This window comes from Borostomias antarcticus, assembly GCF_949987555.1.
Source record: "Borostomias antarcticus genome assembly, chromosome: 7".
NCBI classification, from domain to species: Eukaryota; Metazoa; Chordata; class Actinopteri; order Stomiiformes; family Stomiidae; genus Borostomias; species Borostomias antarcticus.
Window position 1 is genome coordinate 29,657,728 of NC_140240.1, and position 15,831 is coordinate 29,673,558.

Genomic DNA, 15,831 nt, shown 5'->3' on the forward strand with positions numbered 1-15,831 from the left:
AAAACCAAAACAGTCGCTTACTTTCTGTCCGACTGGTTTTCTCTCTCTCTCTCTCTCTCTCTCTCTCTCTCTCTTCTCTCTCTCTCTCTCTCTCTCTCTGTCTCTCTCTCTCTCTCTCCTCTCTCTCCTCTCTCTCTCTCTCTCTCTCTCCCTCTCTCTCTCTCTCTTCTCTCTCTCTCTTCTCTCTCTCTCTCTCTCTCTTCTCTCTCTCTCAGCCCTGCCTATGACTCTGGGCGATAATTAGAGCTATCCGCCCGGAGGGAGACTAGGCTACACACATTCACACAGACAGACACACATTCACACAGACAGACACACATGAACCACCACCTGACCCTGTATGCTGCTCCTGGAACTTAAGGGGGAGGGAGGGGGGGGTGAAAAAACACATTCCATTTCCCGTAAAACCGGGAAAAAGGGTGTGTGTGAGTCACCGTGGCGCTTTTCAACGGCCGCCTGCCTTTGAATGTCTCCGCGCGGGGCTTTTAACTTGAATGTGAATGTTTGAATGTTTCCGCGCGTGAGCTCAGCTCGTCCGTCAGCGGCCGTCGCTCTCCTCGCGCATGACCGCGCCGGCGCGCTTTCATGTGCGCTCGTGAACAGATAAGTGAGATGTCACGTGAAAAGATAAATGAGATGTCACTTTACAGAAGAGGAGGGGACGTTCAACACACTTTAGGGGCCGTCACGAGGAAACGAAGTTCAGCAAATTAGGGATCCGGACACACGCACGCACACACACACACGCACGCACGCACGCACGCACACACACACACACAGACACACACACACACACACACACACACAGGCACAGCCCCAGTAGGCTTCCCATTGTCTGTAATTGAGAGCTTCTGTCCTTGACCATTTCCTTTACTTTCCTTCATCATTGTTTTATGGTGCCGGGAAAAAGCATGACGGTTAAACCCGAAACACCAGGGAACCAGTTCCAGTGGGGAAAAGGTCTCCATAAACTAAATAAATCACTCTCCCTAACATATCTCTGCCATAATTGTTGAGAATGGAACCCCAAAGCAGACCCCAGACCAGCTGAAACGATCATCTTTTATCATCTTTTCCCCGAGCCACGCACACGGCCTGACTCACACACTACAGAGCGCTGCTCCACCCCCACATCTAAGCACCAGTCAACCAGCCAGGCACTCAACCAGCCAGTCAACCAGCCAGCCAGTCAACCAGCCAGCCAACCAGCCAGTCAACCAGCCAGCCAGCCAACCAGCCAGCCAGTCAACCAGCCAGTCAACCAGCCAGCCAGTCAACCAGCCAGTCAACCATCCAGCCAGTCAACCAGCCAGTCAACCAGCCCACCGAGCAGCCAGTCAACCAGCCAGTCAACCAGCCAGTCAACCAGCCAGCCAGTCAACCAGCCTGTCAACCAGCCAGCCAGTCAACCAGCCAGCCAGTCAACCAGCCAGCCAGTCAACCAGCCTGTCAACCAGCCAGCCAGTCAACCAGCCAGCCAGTCAACCAGCCAGCCAGGCAGTCAACCAGCCAGGCAGTCAACCAGCCAAACAACCAGTCAGCCAGTCAACTAGTCAGTAAGGCAGCCAGTCAACCAGCAGGCCAGTCAGTCAGTCAACCAGCCAATCAACCGACCAGCCAGCCAATCAAACAGCCAATCAGCCAGCCAGTCAACTAGTCAGTCGGGCAGCCAGTCAACCATTCAGCCAACAAGCCAGCCAGTGAACCAGCCAATCAACCAGCCAGCCAACAAGCCAGCCAGTGAACCAGCCAATCAACAAGCCAGCCAGTGAACCAGCCAATCAACCAGCCAGCCAGCCCGTCTATCAGCCAGGCAACCAGTCAACCAGTGTGTTGGAGTCTGCAGGGTCTGGTTCCTACTCAGTTTGTTGGGTGTGTTCAGTGTGTTGGTGTGTTCAGTGTGTTGGTGTGTTCAGTGTGTTCAGTGTGTTCAGTGTGTTGGTGTGCTCAGTGTGTTGGTGTGTTCAGTGTGTTCAGTGTGTTGGTGTGTTCAGTGTGTTGGTGTGTTCAGTGTGTTGGTGTGCTCAGTGTGTTCAGTGTGTTCAGTGTGTTGGTGTGTTCAGTGTGTTGGTGTGTTCAGTGTGTTGGTGTGTTGGTGTGTTCAGTGTGTTGGTGTGTTCAGTGTGTTGGTGTGTTCAGTGTGTTGGTGTGTTTAGTGTGTTGGTGTGTTCAATGTGTTGGTGTGTTCAGTGTGTTGCTGTGTTCAGTGTGTTGGTGTGTTGGTGTGCTCAGTGCTCAGTGTGTTCAGTGTGTTGGTGTGCTCAGTGTGTTGCTGTGCTCAGTGTGTTGTTGTGTTCAGTGTGTTCAGTGTGTTGCTGTGTTCAGTGTGTTCAGTGCTCAGTGTGTTCAGTGTGTTGTTGTTTTCAGTGCTCAGTGTGTTCAGTGTTTAGCTGTGTTCAGTGCTCAGTGTGTTCAGTGTGTTGGTGTGTTCAGTGTGTTGGTGTGCTCAGTGTGTTGGTGTGTTCAGTGTGTTGGTGTGTTCAGTGTGTTGGTGTGCTCAGTGTGTTGTTGTGTTCAGTGTGTTGCTGTGTTCAGTGTGTTGGTGTGTTCAGTGTGTTGGTGTGCTCAGTGCTCAGTGTGTTCAGTGTGTTGGTGTGTTCAGTGTGTTGTTGTGTTCAGTGCTCAGTGTGTTCAGTGTGTTCAGTGTGTTCAGTGTGTTGCTGTGTTCAGTGTGTTGGTGTGTTCAGTGTGTTCAGTGTGTTGTTGTGTTCAGTGCTCAGTGTGTTGGTGTGCTCAGTGCTCAGTGTGTTCAGTGTGTTGTGTTCAGTGCTCAGTGTGTTCAGTGTGTTCAGGTTGTCTGCCAGGCCTGGGCCCTATTAGAGCAGCGCAGCTGATGCTGAATCAGAGAATCCGAGAAACGATCTCCTGATCAAACTGCTTTTGATAATCTGCTCCTAATCAACAGCAGGATTGTGATTCACAGGGCCTCGCCCGTCTACAGTCTCTTCAACAAACTACTAGACGGAATTCAAGAAAACATAAATCAGACCCAAGCTTAAGAGATAAATTCAGCTCATCCATATTTCACCAGGCCGCCTTTGTGGAAAGAGAAACGTCTCTCCGCCATTATCAGTCTCTGCGTTTCCGTCAGGCTTCCACTCATTTTGAGCCTTTGACTCCCAGCTTTCTTGTCCTTTTCTAAGTGGCCCAGTATTTTTTCGAGGGGATGAACAGCGTCATGGCCGCCATCACGGCTAGTGTGTTCCTGGTCACTGTCCTACGTTGGTGAGCGCGTGGCCGTACAGAGCTGAGCGTGCTAAACGGGCGTGAGAACGGACAGAGGCAACGAGTTGAAGATGCGGCCGTAGACACAGACACATTCCCCCCCTATGAGATGGACGACTCATACAGGCTAGTACAGCTACCCCCCTCTCTCTCTATGTAAACACACACACACACACACACACACACACACACACACACACACACACACACACAAACTACTTCAGTGCCCTAGCTGTACACCCAGGGGGGCAGTTGTGACTAAGAGCAACTCACTCATGCATACACACATGAACACACATACACAAAAAAACCATTCAAACACACACACACACACACACACACACACACACACACACACACACACACACACACACACACACACACACACACACACACACAAACACACACATAATTCCACACCCCACCGCACGCACACAGTATCCTGCCAAACACCAGACTGATAAATAAAACACTCTCTATTGGTTACAGGTCTCTGGGTCCCCGAAGTCTTGTTTTTGATAATGGCGGCCATTTGGGGGAGGGTGTGGGCGTCTTTGCGGGGACTTTGGGGGAGGGGAAGGGGGGGTATATTAAGTCCCCACCCACGCCTCACTGTGTGAGGGGGGCACTAAGGAATTCAGCTTTCAGTTTACAGCTGGGGTGCCAAGCTGCACCCCACCCCCTCCAGCTTCACGTGGGGGTTTTGTTAACCAGGTTATAACTATGAAGTCATCGCTCCCACATCTGATTCTACTGCCAGTTTTTGGTCGAGGACCGCCTGTAAAACGCTGTTGCTAACGGCGATGGTGCCAAACAAACACGCATTAGCCACATTAGCTTCGTGTCCTTAGTCTGGTGGCGAAACCCCGCCAGGATATCCAGGATATCCCTCCGTTGATATCAAAGACAGAGCTTGACGAGTCTTTGCCCAGAAGTCCCTCATACTTTCTATGATACTCTTTTCTAAAAAGCTCTGGGCGCATTCCAACGGCGGATAACGGTGTCCAACCATAACAATTCCCTGTCACTTAGACAATGGGGTTGGTTGGAGGTAAGACTCATTGACAGTACTTATCCAGGGGCCGGTCAAATGAGCTCTTTCCAGCGATTCATATTTTCCAGGGAGCAAACAGGGAAGAGAATGTTCCCTGGGCACAGACGTACAAGCTCAGACGAGGACGGAGAGAGGGAACGGAGAGAGAGAGAGAGAGAGAGAGAGGGGGGGTGAGGAGAGGGAGAGGTGAGGTCAGATGGGAAACAGGGAAAGGGGAGGATGGGGTGAAGATAACCCAGAGGAGAGAGAGAGAGAGAGTTTACAGAGAGGGGGTAGGGAGAAGGAGAGAATGTGGGCCGAGCGGAGGAGGAGAGAGAGAGAGAGAGAGGACAGATTGATGTGTCGTAGCACGGGGGGAGGGGGGCGAGTTGAGGGAGGGAGGGAGGGAGGGATGGTGTGATGGTGTTACAGCTGGTCTGTGCGAACGAATGCATGCGTCAGTGGAGCTATTCCAAGACCTACGCACGCACACACACACACACGCACATGCACACACACATGCACGCACACACGCACACACACATGCCACCCTCTACTCTCTTGTGCTTGCAATCTAATTCCAAACAGAGGAAAATGTCAATTGTGATCGTTATATATGATATTTCTTTTGTCTTGCTCCGTAAAATTCTCATCAATCCCTCTCGATTTCTCCCGTGTCGACATGATTGGCTTTTGTCTGTTTCCCTGACAACAGTTCTATATTGGGCGTCCGGGGTCGGGGGATTGCGTGCGTCATGAACAGGAAGGACACCTCTCAGAGGGCCAAGGTGATAGGCTACCGGCGTCGGAAGGGGCGGGGCAGACAGCAACAGGTCTCCATCACCTTCGCGGTTCATTTAAATAATCATGTCATCCTCCAGCCATAGTCCTTCCGTGACCTATGGCGCATAAACCAGGACGAAGACAAGTGTTTATGTACCTTATATGCAGGAAAACTCAATTTCAATTCAACAAGCTTTATTGGCAAGGAATTACATTACATAAATATTGCCGAAGCATAGAACCAACCATCCAAAGAGACAATAAAAAAATACAGATGTCAGCAACACTACTACATTTACTATACAAACATTACACAAATAACAAATGCTGCATCGTGCAATATGAACAGACAAACATTTTTTTTTAAATAAATCCTACAATATGTACAGATCCTCATTGTAAACCCTTACCTAACCAACTCCTAACCCTAAGCCTAACTCTTACCGTACTTCATCCTAACCCCGATTTAAACTCTTAACCTCGACTCTGACCTCTGATGTCTATTCTTTATATATGAGTTATTGATCATTATCTGATGTTGATGTACTCATCGCTGCTAGACAGAAGTTACGAGCATCCTCGCTGAACAGATGCGTCAAACAGATCTGCTGATTGCCCAACGCCTCTTGACGTCATTTCGAGGGAGATTAAGCAACAAACACCTAATGATGGGAACACATGCATCACTTGATAATTTGGATTACTGGTTCAGTGGAATTCACACACTCCTCCGTGACTTGACACTGTTTGGTCAAACGCACACACGCATATTAACACACACACAATCTCACACACACACTCGCGCACACACATACGCACACACACACACACACACACACACATATTCACACACACACACACACACACACACACCTGCAATGGTATGATAATCATAAAGTGCTATAGTAAAAAAAAAAAAAGTTTATTCTAAGAAGCCTTTTATTGTGTGAAGAGCATGCTTGAGTCGGTGTCACACATTTGAACATGCACTGTGCATGATCGCACACACACACACACACACACACACACACACACACACACACAGATCCCCCCCAACGCACACACACACACAAATGCACAATTATTGCCCACGCACATAGATCCACGATCACTACAGGAAATAAAGCATTTCCTGCTGCATTTCACACAGGAAGTGAGGTTTGTGGCTCAGTGTGTTTCAGAGAATCATGAATGAGTGACGGACAGAGTTTGAGATGTGTGTGTGTGTGTGTGTGGGGGGGGGGGGGGGACCTACTCTGGCTGTTGCAAAAAGAACTATACCAACATCATGTTGAGATACTGCGGGTTGAGTTTATCTGAACTGAGAGAGTAAACGAGGACTTCTCCTTAAGAACTAAAAAGTGAATACAAAAGCAAAGAACAATAGAACTATGTTCTCAGATTCTCCAACCGGGGTTGAAAAACGGTAATTACAAGCCAGTGCATTCCCCCACATAGCTCACAATCTCACTTCTGTCTCAATGATAACACGCTGTTTCTCCCTGCTGGGCATCACTCAGCAACGTCAGGCGGTTTTAACCGTTTCGCTGCTGGACAGAATTGAGTGGCGTGTGGTTGCTCAATGACTAAGAGCAGGCAGCCTTTCCCTCTTTGTCTAACTGGCTGGTTTCAGTCGCAGCCACGGGCGTCGCTGCCGTTGCCACACCTCTCCCCGTCTGCCGCCGGTGGATGTAGCTTAGCTGGGCCACGCCTGTCTGTGCAACTGCGCCTGCTAGCTTAGTTGTTAGCATTGTTGCTAGCGTAGCAATAATAGTTGCTCTGGCCCAGATTCACCGATACTGTCTCTATGGAGAGTAATACGAGTAGACAGAATACATGCTGTCCCCTACCCATGATGCTTCACTCTTTTGTAGTAATGAAAGGAAACAGGAGAATCCTCTTCTATGCATAATAATAACAATAATAATAATAATAATAATAATTAATAATAATAAATAACTAGAAAGGTTGCTCAGAGAGCACAGGCTTCTGCCCATGAATGCATTTTGTTGGTGTAACCGAAAATGAAATGGTTAAAGTCACTCCTGGGTATAAATACGCCCACCGTCGAAGAGTGAGCTTTTCGGTGGTGTAGCCGGGAGTGGCGTTTATGAGAGGTGGTCATGCATGAATGCAACTGAACATACTTCTGTCTTTTTTTTTTTCAATCAGCCATTACAGACGATAACAGAAGGCTTTAGTCACAAAACTATGTACATAAATAAAGTCGAGTGTTCGTTCCTCTGGGGGGTAAAAGAAGAAAGGAACTAGCCCAGTGTGGGGGAGGGGTAGAGGGGCATTAGCCCAGTGTCCATGCCTCTGGGAGGGGAGGGGAGGGGTAGAGGGGCATTAGCCCAGTGTCCATGCCTCTGGGAGGGGAGGGGTAGAGGGGCATTAGCCCAGTGTCCATGCCTCTGGGAGAGGTACAGAGGGAAAGCAGCAAGACAATAAATGTTCCTGACCTGCTGGTTGGTTAGGACCAGAGAGGTCTGACCTGCTGGTTGGTTAGGACCAGAGAGGTCTGACCTGCTGGTTGGTTAGGGCCGGAGAGGTCTGACCTCCGAGTCAGGGTCCACGTCCTCCAGAATGTCCTCCGTCTCCTGAGTCGGGGTTCACCTTCTTCAAGGACTGTTCAGTCTGACTCAGTAGGTAGTCAACACCAAGCAGCTCTCCTATGAAAAAGAACAGACACACACACACACACACACAAGATTAGTTGTATTCAAAGTTCTTTCATTAGCTGGTATTACATTCATGAATCAATTTATTCTATACCGTTTGATTTTAATATGGAGGATTTCACTTGTCCAGAAAGCTGCTGCTCGCCTGGTGTTCAACCACCCCAAGTTCTCCCACACAACTTCCCTCCTCCGTTCCCTACACTGGCTCCCTGTAGCGGCTCGCATCCAGTTTAAAACTCTGGCACTAGCCTAGGCAATGAAAGGAACAGCTCCCAGCTACCTCCAGGCCATGGTCAAACCCTACACCCCCTCCTGACCACTGCGCTCTGCTACCTCGGGGTGACTGGTTGCCCCGTCACTCCGAGGCCCCTGCAGTCGATCGACACGGTCACGGCTCTTCTCTGTCCTGGCCCCGCAGTGGTGGAACGAACTGTCCACTGACGTGCTGCCAATCTTTCGTAGCAGATCTCTTCAAGTTCTACTACAGTACTTGTAGAAGTACTACAATGATCCACCCTCTTAAGCACTGATTATATTTTAGATTGCTTTTCTTGCGCTTTGCCTTCAGCACTAGATTATACTCTTAGTCACTTGTTTTAGAAAGGAGATGCACTTGTGAGTTCTGGCAAGTAGTAGTACATTGGCTTTTCCTACGTTAAATGCAATTATTGTTAGTCACTTTGGATAAAAGTGTCTTCTAAATGACTGTAATGTAATGTAATATTGTTAATACTGTAGTTATATGTGCATTATGTTATCAGTGTACAGTTTGCTTTGGCAATGGGGATGATACAAATAAAACCTCATTGAACTTAAGTTGGAACACTGAAAATCCACAAACCAAAAGTATAATCTAGCCAGATATCAAATAAACATACCAGAGTATTTGGCAGATGGCCTGAAGGTTGACACACAGGCCCGGCCCAACGCCTCCAGGCTGCTGGTGTTGACACAGTGGGCCACATCCCTGTTCAGGCCTTACAGGAGGCTCAGCTGAGAGTTCAGTGGGTTTGCACTGATTCCTGGGAAAACAACAAAATATGCAAATGAGAAAGGTCTTCCTTTTCAATCTGAATAATGCGTTCATAATAAAAACATACAAATGATTTAAAAGATCATACAACAACCTGGAATGAGCCTGTACAGGGGGCAGTGAAAAGAGTCCAGGGAGGTGGAGCCTCGGGCCCAGTGGTACCTGGTCAGGAGAACCCTCCTCTGGTCAGGAGAACGCCCCTCTGGTCAGGAGAACGCCCCTCTGGGTGGTGGAACCTGGTCAGGAGAACGCCCCTCTGGGTGGAGGTACCTGGTCAGGAGAACGCCCCTCTGGTCAGGAGAACCCCCCTCTGGGTGGAGGTACCTGGTCAGGAGAACGCCCCCCTGGGTGGTGGAACCTGGTCAGGAGAACGCCCCTCTGGTCAGGAGAACCCCCCTCTGGGTGGTGGAACCTGGTCAGGAGAACACCCCTCTGGGTGGTGGAACCTGGTCAGGAGAACCCCCCTCTGGGTGGAGGTACCTGGACAGGAGAACGCCCCTCTGGATGGTGGTACCTGGTCAGGAGAACGCCCCTCTGGGTGGAGGTACCTGGACAGGAGAACGCCCCTCTGGGTGGAGGTACCTGGTCAGGAGAACGCCCCTCTGGGTGGTGGTTCCTGTCTCTGTACAGCTGCACTTCCTGGATGCACCTGACCTGGCGTTTCTGCACCCTCCAGATGTGCTCCATGCGCACCTGGTCCAGCAGTGGCGCCCCAATGAGGTCTCTCCCGTTTGCCCTCGCCCATTTTGCTGTTAACAAGTAGTTAGATCAGTAGGTACTCTAGGTAGCCTACTGTAAGCAAACCCACATAGCTCTTCTGTCTTAATACACCTTCTGAAGCTACTCTAGGTGGCTAGCTAGGTAAGTTAGCGGTTAGCAACTTTAGCACCAAGCTATGTCGACAGATGTTGGTTGTCGCTAATGTAGCCTCTATGCTGACTGAGGAGGTTTAATGTTGATCTAAGTTGAAATAAATAAAAAACAAACATCATTCTTTAGGAGGAAGTAACTGTAGTATGTAACTTCTGCTCTATGAACCTCCTACGAGCTACGGTACTTGCGAGCTAGCAATGACGGCAACTTCCGTTTGCCAAGTTAAATTCAGTCGCCTTTAATCTCAGTTTGTGGGTTTGGGTGCCCATGGGCCCACAGAAGAATGGCCTGGGTTGCTGATTGGACCTGCTAATTAATTAATTAGTTTGTTAACTTATTAATTAATGCTCTGGTGTCAACCCGACACCAAATTAAAATAATGATTCTAGTTGCTGTAGCAGAGCCAAACAGCAGTCTGCAAAGACGTTTTTCACAGAGAAGCTCAATCACTTGCCTTGTTTTTATTATAACAATATTTAAAAGTTTAAAATCTGTAAGCTTTCTCTATCAACAAACGTTTATTGTTTGTGATACAGACGTGGACCAAAGAAACACATGAAAAGAAAGTGCACAGAACCATTTCTCACAAAACACCCACTCATGTTTCACTGTGACCACAAGTGACTGGGGGGATTCAAGGGAAATACGCCAAAATCCGGGGTCCGAAGAAATGCAAAGAGTCTTTGATGTGTGTGTATTGTGTGTGTGTGTGCGTGCGCATGTATGTGTGTGTGTATACAGTAGTATGACTGAAAGTGTGTGTCATGTTAATCTACATGTGTCTGTATGACTGTGTGTATACACAAGGTTCTCACGTCTACATGTGTCTGTATGACTGTGTGTATGGACCGGGTTCTCACGGGACCAAAAGGGGTTCTTTGGTTGTGTTCTGTCATCAATGCGGCCCACAGCTGTGGTGGTTTCTCGTTCTGAGCCACGTAGGATACCAACCTGTGTCCTTATTCCATTGACTGGAAGGCTTCTATTACATGACCGATATTTGTGGTGTGTGTGTGTGTGTGTGTGTGTGTGTGTGTGTACGTGTGTGTTTATGGTGTGGACACAGGATGGTAAACCACTTCTCCTAAATGGTAAATGGACTACCACTTATGACCTCTCATGACGGCAGCTGCCATGCAGGCTGCTAGCCTGCTTATTCAGAGCTCAGGGCTCAGTGTCTTTCCCCAAGGACACTTCGACATGTGGACAGGAGGAGCTGGGATTCGAACCGCCGGCCCTACGATCGTTAGACGACCCACTCGACCTCCCGAGACACAGCCGCCCCATAAATAAAGTGAAAGTGTGATTTGAGTTAGCTGGTATTAGTAGGAGTAGAAAAAAAAAGGTTGCTTATTTCAGTGGTTTCTCAAAAGAAACAGTTACTGGACATGGAGGGCTAATCGTGGGACACTGTACTCTCTGTCTGCCCTCATCCACCAGCTTCTCGTCTGACGACGCCTACATTAGGACTTCTTTGAAGCAAGAACACATGAAACAAATAACTAAAAATAGCTGTCTATTCCTGTCAAAGGGCCGACTTATCTAGACCTCCTCCACTCCAAATATCAAGTGTTCGCTCACGCCCACGGACGAGCACCAGAAAGGGATCGCTTACGGTCGGTTGAGAATAGAGTTTTGTTCCAAAACAGTGACATAACACTGCGTACATGACCACACCACAATCATGTTTAATGAACGACTTAATTAAGGAGGTCTGCGGGTTGACAAGTGGCATACACACACATGCCACACACACACACGCGCCCACACACACACACACACACACAGACACGCACACAGACTTCTCCTCTCTCTCTGGCTTGTTTCCTGGAAGCATCGGGGTTAGAGGCGCTGAGTCTAAGTGATCATCAGCGCTGCATCTTAACGCAGCGCCGTCGCCCACACAGTTTCAGCCAAATTCACACCATCGTACACATTCACCACACAGTATGTGTCCTCTCTCTCTCCCTCTCTCTCCTTCTCTCTCTCTCCCTCTATCTCTCTAATTCTTTCTCTTTATCTATTTTGAAACTAATGTTAAGCTTTTCTCATGCGTTTGGTCTGTGTTTGCACTCACTGTCCAAATCATAAAATCTCTCTCTCCCTCTTTACACACACACACACACACACACACACACACACACACACACACACACACACACACACACACACACACACACACACACACACACAGCGGTTCTTCAGACTTTCTTGGGAATAGTGTTTAAGATTGACAAAAATAGACAACTAGTGGAAATTACCGTTCCAAACATGAATCAGTAGAATATGATGACACAAAGATTCAAATACAAGGTTTGGTGATCCAAACAGCTCTCATTCACGTAACCTGCTGGGAAGTTGTGCTCCCTGGTTTGCGGTAAACCACAGACTGATATAACCTCGCACACGTTGCACGTCAGCAGTCATTCTATACACAAAATGAAGTTTGCGTAACAAGTTTGCGTGACAACAAAATGCAGTTGTCACGCAAAGTATATTGAATTGCCACTTCCATTCACAGACCTATTAAAACCCCTTAGTCTTTGCACTTTAAGAAGCAAAGTCAATATCAATAGTATTTATTAAAGTATATAGTAAAGTATTTTTCTAGTACATATAGTTTAGCAACTAATATAGTGTATTTCTATAATATAGCATTCTATGGTATAGTAGAGTATAGAATTTGGATATTTGTATATTATACTGTGTTAGTCTTTTGTTAGTTTTACTTATTTTTTTATTTTATTTAAAATAAAAAATACTATTATACTTAGAATAGTATAAGTAGTACAGTGCAGTATAGTAGCAAATAGTAAGTAGTAATCAGTAAATAATGAAATATCTTGTGGTATGTGACATGTACACCGCAGGATAAAGGCTTCCTGACTGTTGTCACACAGGGTTGGTTGGTTCACTCCTGCATTTTGGGAAATGAGAGTGCCCTCGTCGTCCACACCCAACACTCCCACCTCACATTCACTTCTGCTATTCACTCACAAAGAGGAACCTCTGCAACTGAAAATACAGCCGTGCCCACAGGGATATGGAAAAAACATATATTTAGAACACATCTACTTAACAGCGCCTGGGGCACTGAAGACATTTATGCATTAGTGTTCCCTAATAACATGAAACAACTCAACAAGTCAATCAAGGATTATGTCCTTGTGGGAGTTTGTATACTTAGCAAACATGAGTCTACCTGGGACAGGGATGAAGAACTGTGTGAACAACATCTTGCACAAAAGATCTACAGTAACATTTGCAGGGATAGACAGTGTGCCCATTGCCCAACTAGTCTGTCTACTTTTCCGCTGTGCTGTGTTATCTCCCGTGCGTCTGTCTGTCACTGACATGTTTTAGATGTGAAGAGCCGAGCTGCTGGTTTACTGCACCAACACAACGTTGAGAAATTCTATTAGTCACTTCAAGGCAGATATTATTTACAGTTGTCTGCATATGTGTTTGTGGAATTTATTGTTAGGGTGTGTTTAGAAGATGAGAGTGTGTGCGTGTGTGTGTGTGTGTGTCATCTATCACTGTCCCTCTCCATCATTGTTATCCTCTCTCTCTCTCCATCGTTATCACCTGTTCAGAGCAACTTACTGTCAATCATAAATGGGGTCAACTAACTTACAATTCAAAAATGTTTGCTGCTTCAATTATACTAATAGTTTGGAAAATTGAGAAAAATACTAACTTAAATACATGTGAATCACTTCCTGTATTGATAATGAATAGGGCACAATAATCTGATTGTGCTGTCTACAGCTGTGCAGGCCTAACTCCTTCCCTGACCTCTCCATGACACTGAATGACCTTTGAACCAGGCCCATCTATGTTCCTTGTCTACAGCATCTTTGTACATGTATTGCCCCAGGAAAAGTCAAGAGTTTGTTGACTGTGAATTTGGATTCTAGTGCGTTTCATTTTGTTTCTATGCTATATTGCTTGGGTAGTTTAAATATGAAGGCAAACGATGTTTGTGGTGTTTAAAAATTAATTTTCTCAAAACATTACATTTGAAAAAGGGGCTTATCATAGCTTATAGTATAACCTACATGTGAATTATCACAAAACACACACCCAATGTTCCCCAAACAGCTGGGCTCCCTCTTCCAATGAACCGGCTAATGGCAACATTAAGCCAAATTAAATCAAATTAGAGTGTAAAATCAGACTACATCAAATGATAAGTCCCGCTCCTATTACTGTTAGCCTTTTTGCACAGACTGTTGAAGCGGACGGGCCGCCGAAGCACCCTTGGAGCTGAAGGGGAAGTGGCGAAGAGGCCTCCATATGTGTTCTGTCAGCCCGGGGGGACAGTTGGGCCAGCCGTCTTTTCCTGCCACGTTCATTTGGCCCCAAACAATCCTCTCTGTCTTGAAGGTCTCCTAGCGCTACGAGGCTCCTCAGGAAGCCGTCTGGAAGCTACGGACGAGGATGCGCCGATGAAGCGCGCCTTCATTAAAGCGATTACGCACACAAAGCGACTGTTTTTCCCACGGGGCGGCCGGATCGCGACGGAGGAAAAAGGGTTTTTTGAGGGGGTAGGGATTGACAATGGTGGTCTGTTAACAGTGCTAATTCTGCTGACCCCCACGCAATAAAGACTGACTAACGAGCGACCTCCGACTTCATGCCCGGCTGCTGGGTGAGGGGAGCGTTGTTCCGCTCTCAGGGACAAGCCTGCGCTTCGCCGCTACCTGACTCACCGCACCTACAGGCCGCTTCCGGTTCACCGCACTTCGAGCGCCGAGGACGTCGCCAGAGAAAGAAGACATGCCGTAGGAGGATTACTCGCGGTCCATTAAACCCCGCTGGCTGGCCAGTGTTGAGTGGTCGTCCGGCGGTCGGACAGGGCGGGCCTCAGACGAGGGAGGGACGACAGCAGAGGAGAACCACCGTGCGTGAAGGCCAAACGAGCATCACCCTCCTTGGGGCAGCTTATTATTTTGTCCTTGGCTATCTGATGACTCAAACTTTGAAGTAATAACGGGCTAATTACAGGAAACAAAAGCATGGTCCGGCCGAGCAAGGCCGACTCAGCCTACTCCATGAGCAAATATTTCACTCAATATGAGGGTAGAATTCTGGCCATGGCATACAAGTGCATTTTGCTGTGCTCCGAAAGCTTATCTATATCCAAGTGCAGTCCATATATCCTGTCACCCATGTTAAAGCTTTGCTATTACTTACTTCTACTGTCCTGTCCTGACCGTGGGCAGGGCAGTGGTTAGCACTGTCGCCTCACAGCAAGAAGGTCCTGGGTTCGAATCCCGGTCGTTCCAGGTCCTTTCTGTGTGGAGTTTGCATGTTCTAAAGATAAAGACATGCAACATGTGAATGAATGTTGATGGTGGTCGGAGGGGCCATAGGCGCTGATTGGCAGCTGATTCTGTCAGTCTGCCCCAGGGCAGCTGTGGCTACAGATGTAGCTTACCACCACCGGTATGACTGTGTCTGAATGAATACTGGACTCTGTAAAGCGCTCTGGGTATCATGAAGGGCGCTATATAAATCCAACTTGATTGACTGTCCTCGTTGCTTTTACAAACACTTCTATCCCCGCATGTCTTTGAAAGACAGTCTGAACTTACAGTAGCACTGTATAGACACGTATTCCTATTTTCTCCTCCACACTTTCTCTTCAGCTCTCGCAAACCTTTATTTATACTCGCAAGGCACTGAGGTTTTCCTCATTTACAGTGTCGACTAGTTCACACAGATACACAAATAACAACAAATAACTCTGGCCTCCACCTCTTTCTGCCAACCCTAGTCTTCCCTGTTCATCTCTCTCTCTCTCTCTGTGCTGGCCTGCTCTCTGCCTTCCCCTTCTCCCTGTCCATCTCCCCCCCCCCTCCCCAGGGGAGAGCGCCGGGCCCTGGGTCGCCCCATTGCCCGGCGAGGTGCTAACACGGAGCCGGCGGGCGTAAGAGGCCTCACCTCCAGCGCCGCCGCGGGCGCCGCGATGCTCACTGGCGTGGATGATTACGCCTGGGGGCTCAGCCGCTGCCCTTTTCTCACTCTCCTTCCTTCCTTCTTTCTCTCCTCCCTCCCTCCTCCTCCACCTTCGTTCTTTCACCTTGTGGAAAATCTAATGAAACTTGTCGAGGTGAATTACCCTTTCACTCTAGAGAATAACATGAGCTGGATATTATGTGCCTGTCTGAACGCGCGTGTCTTGTAAATGCGCAAAC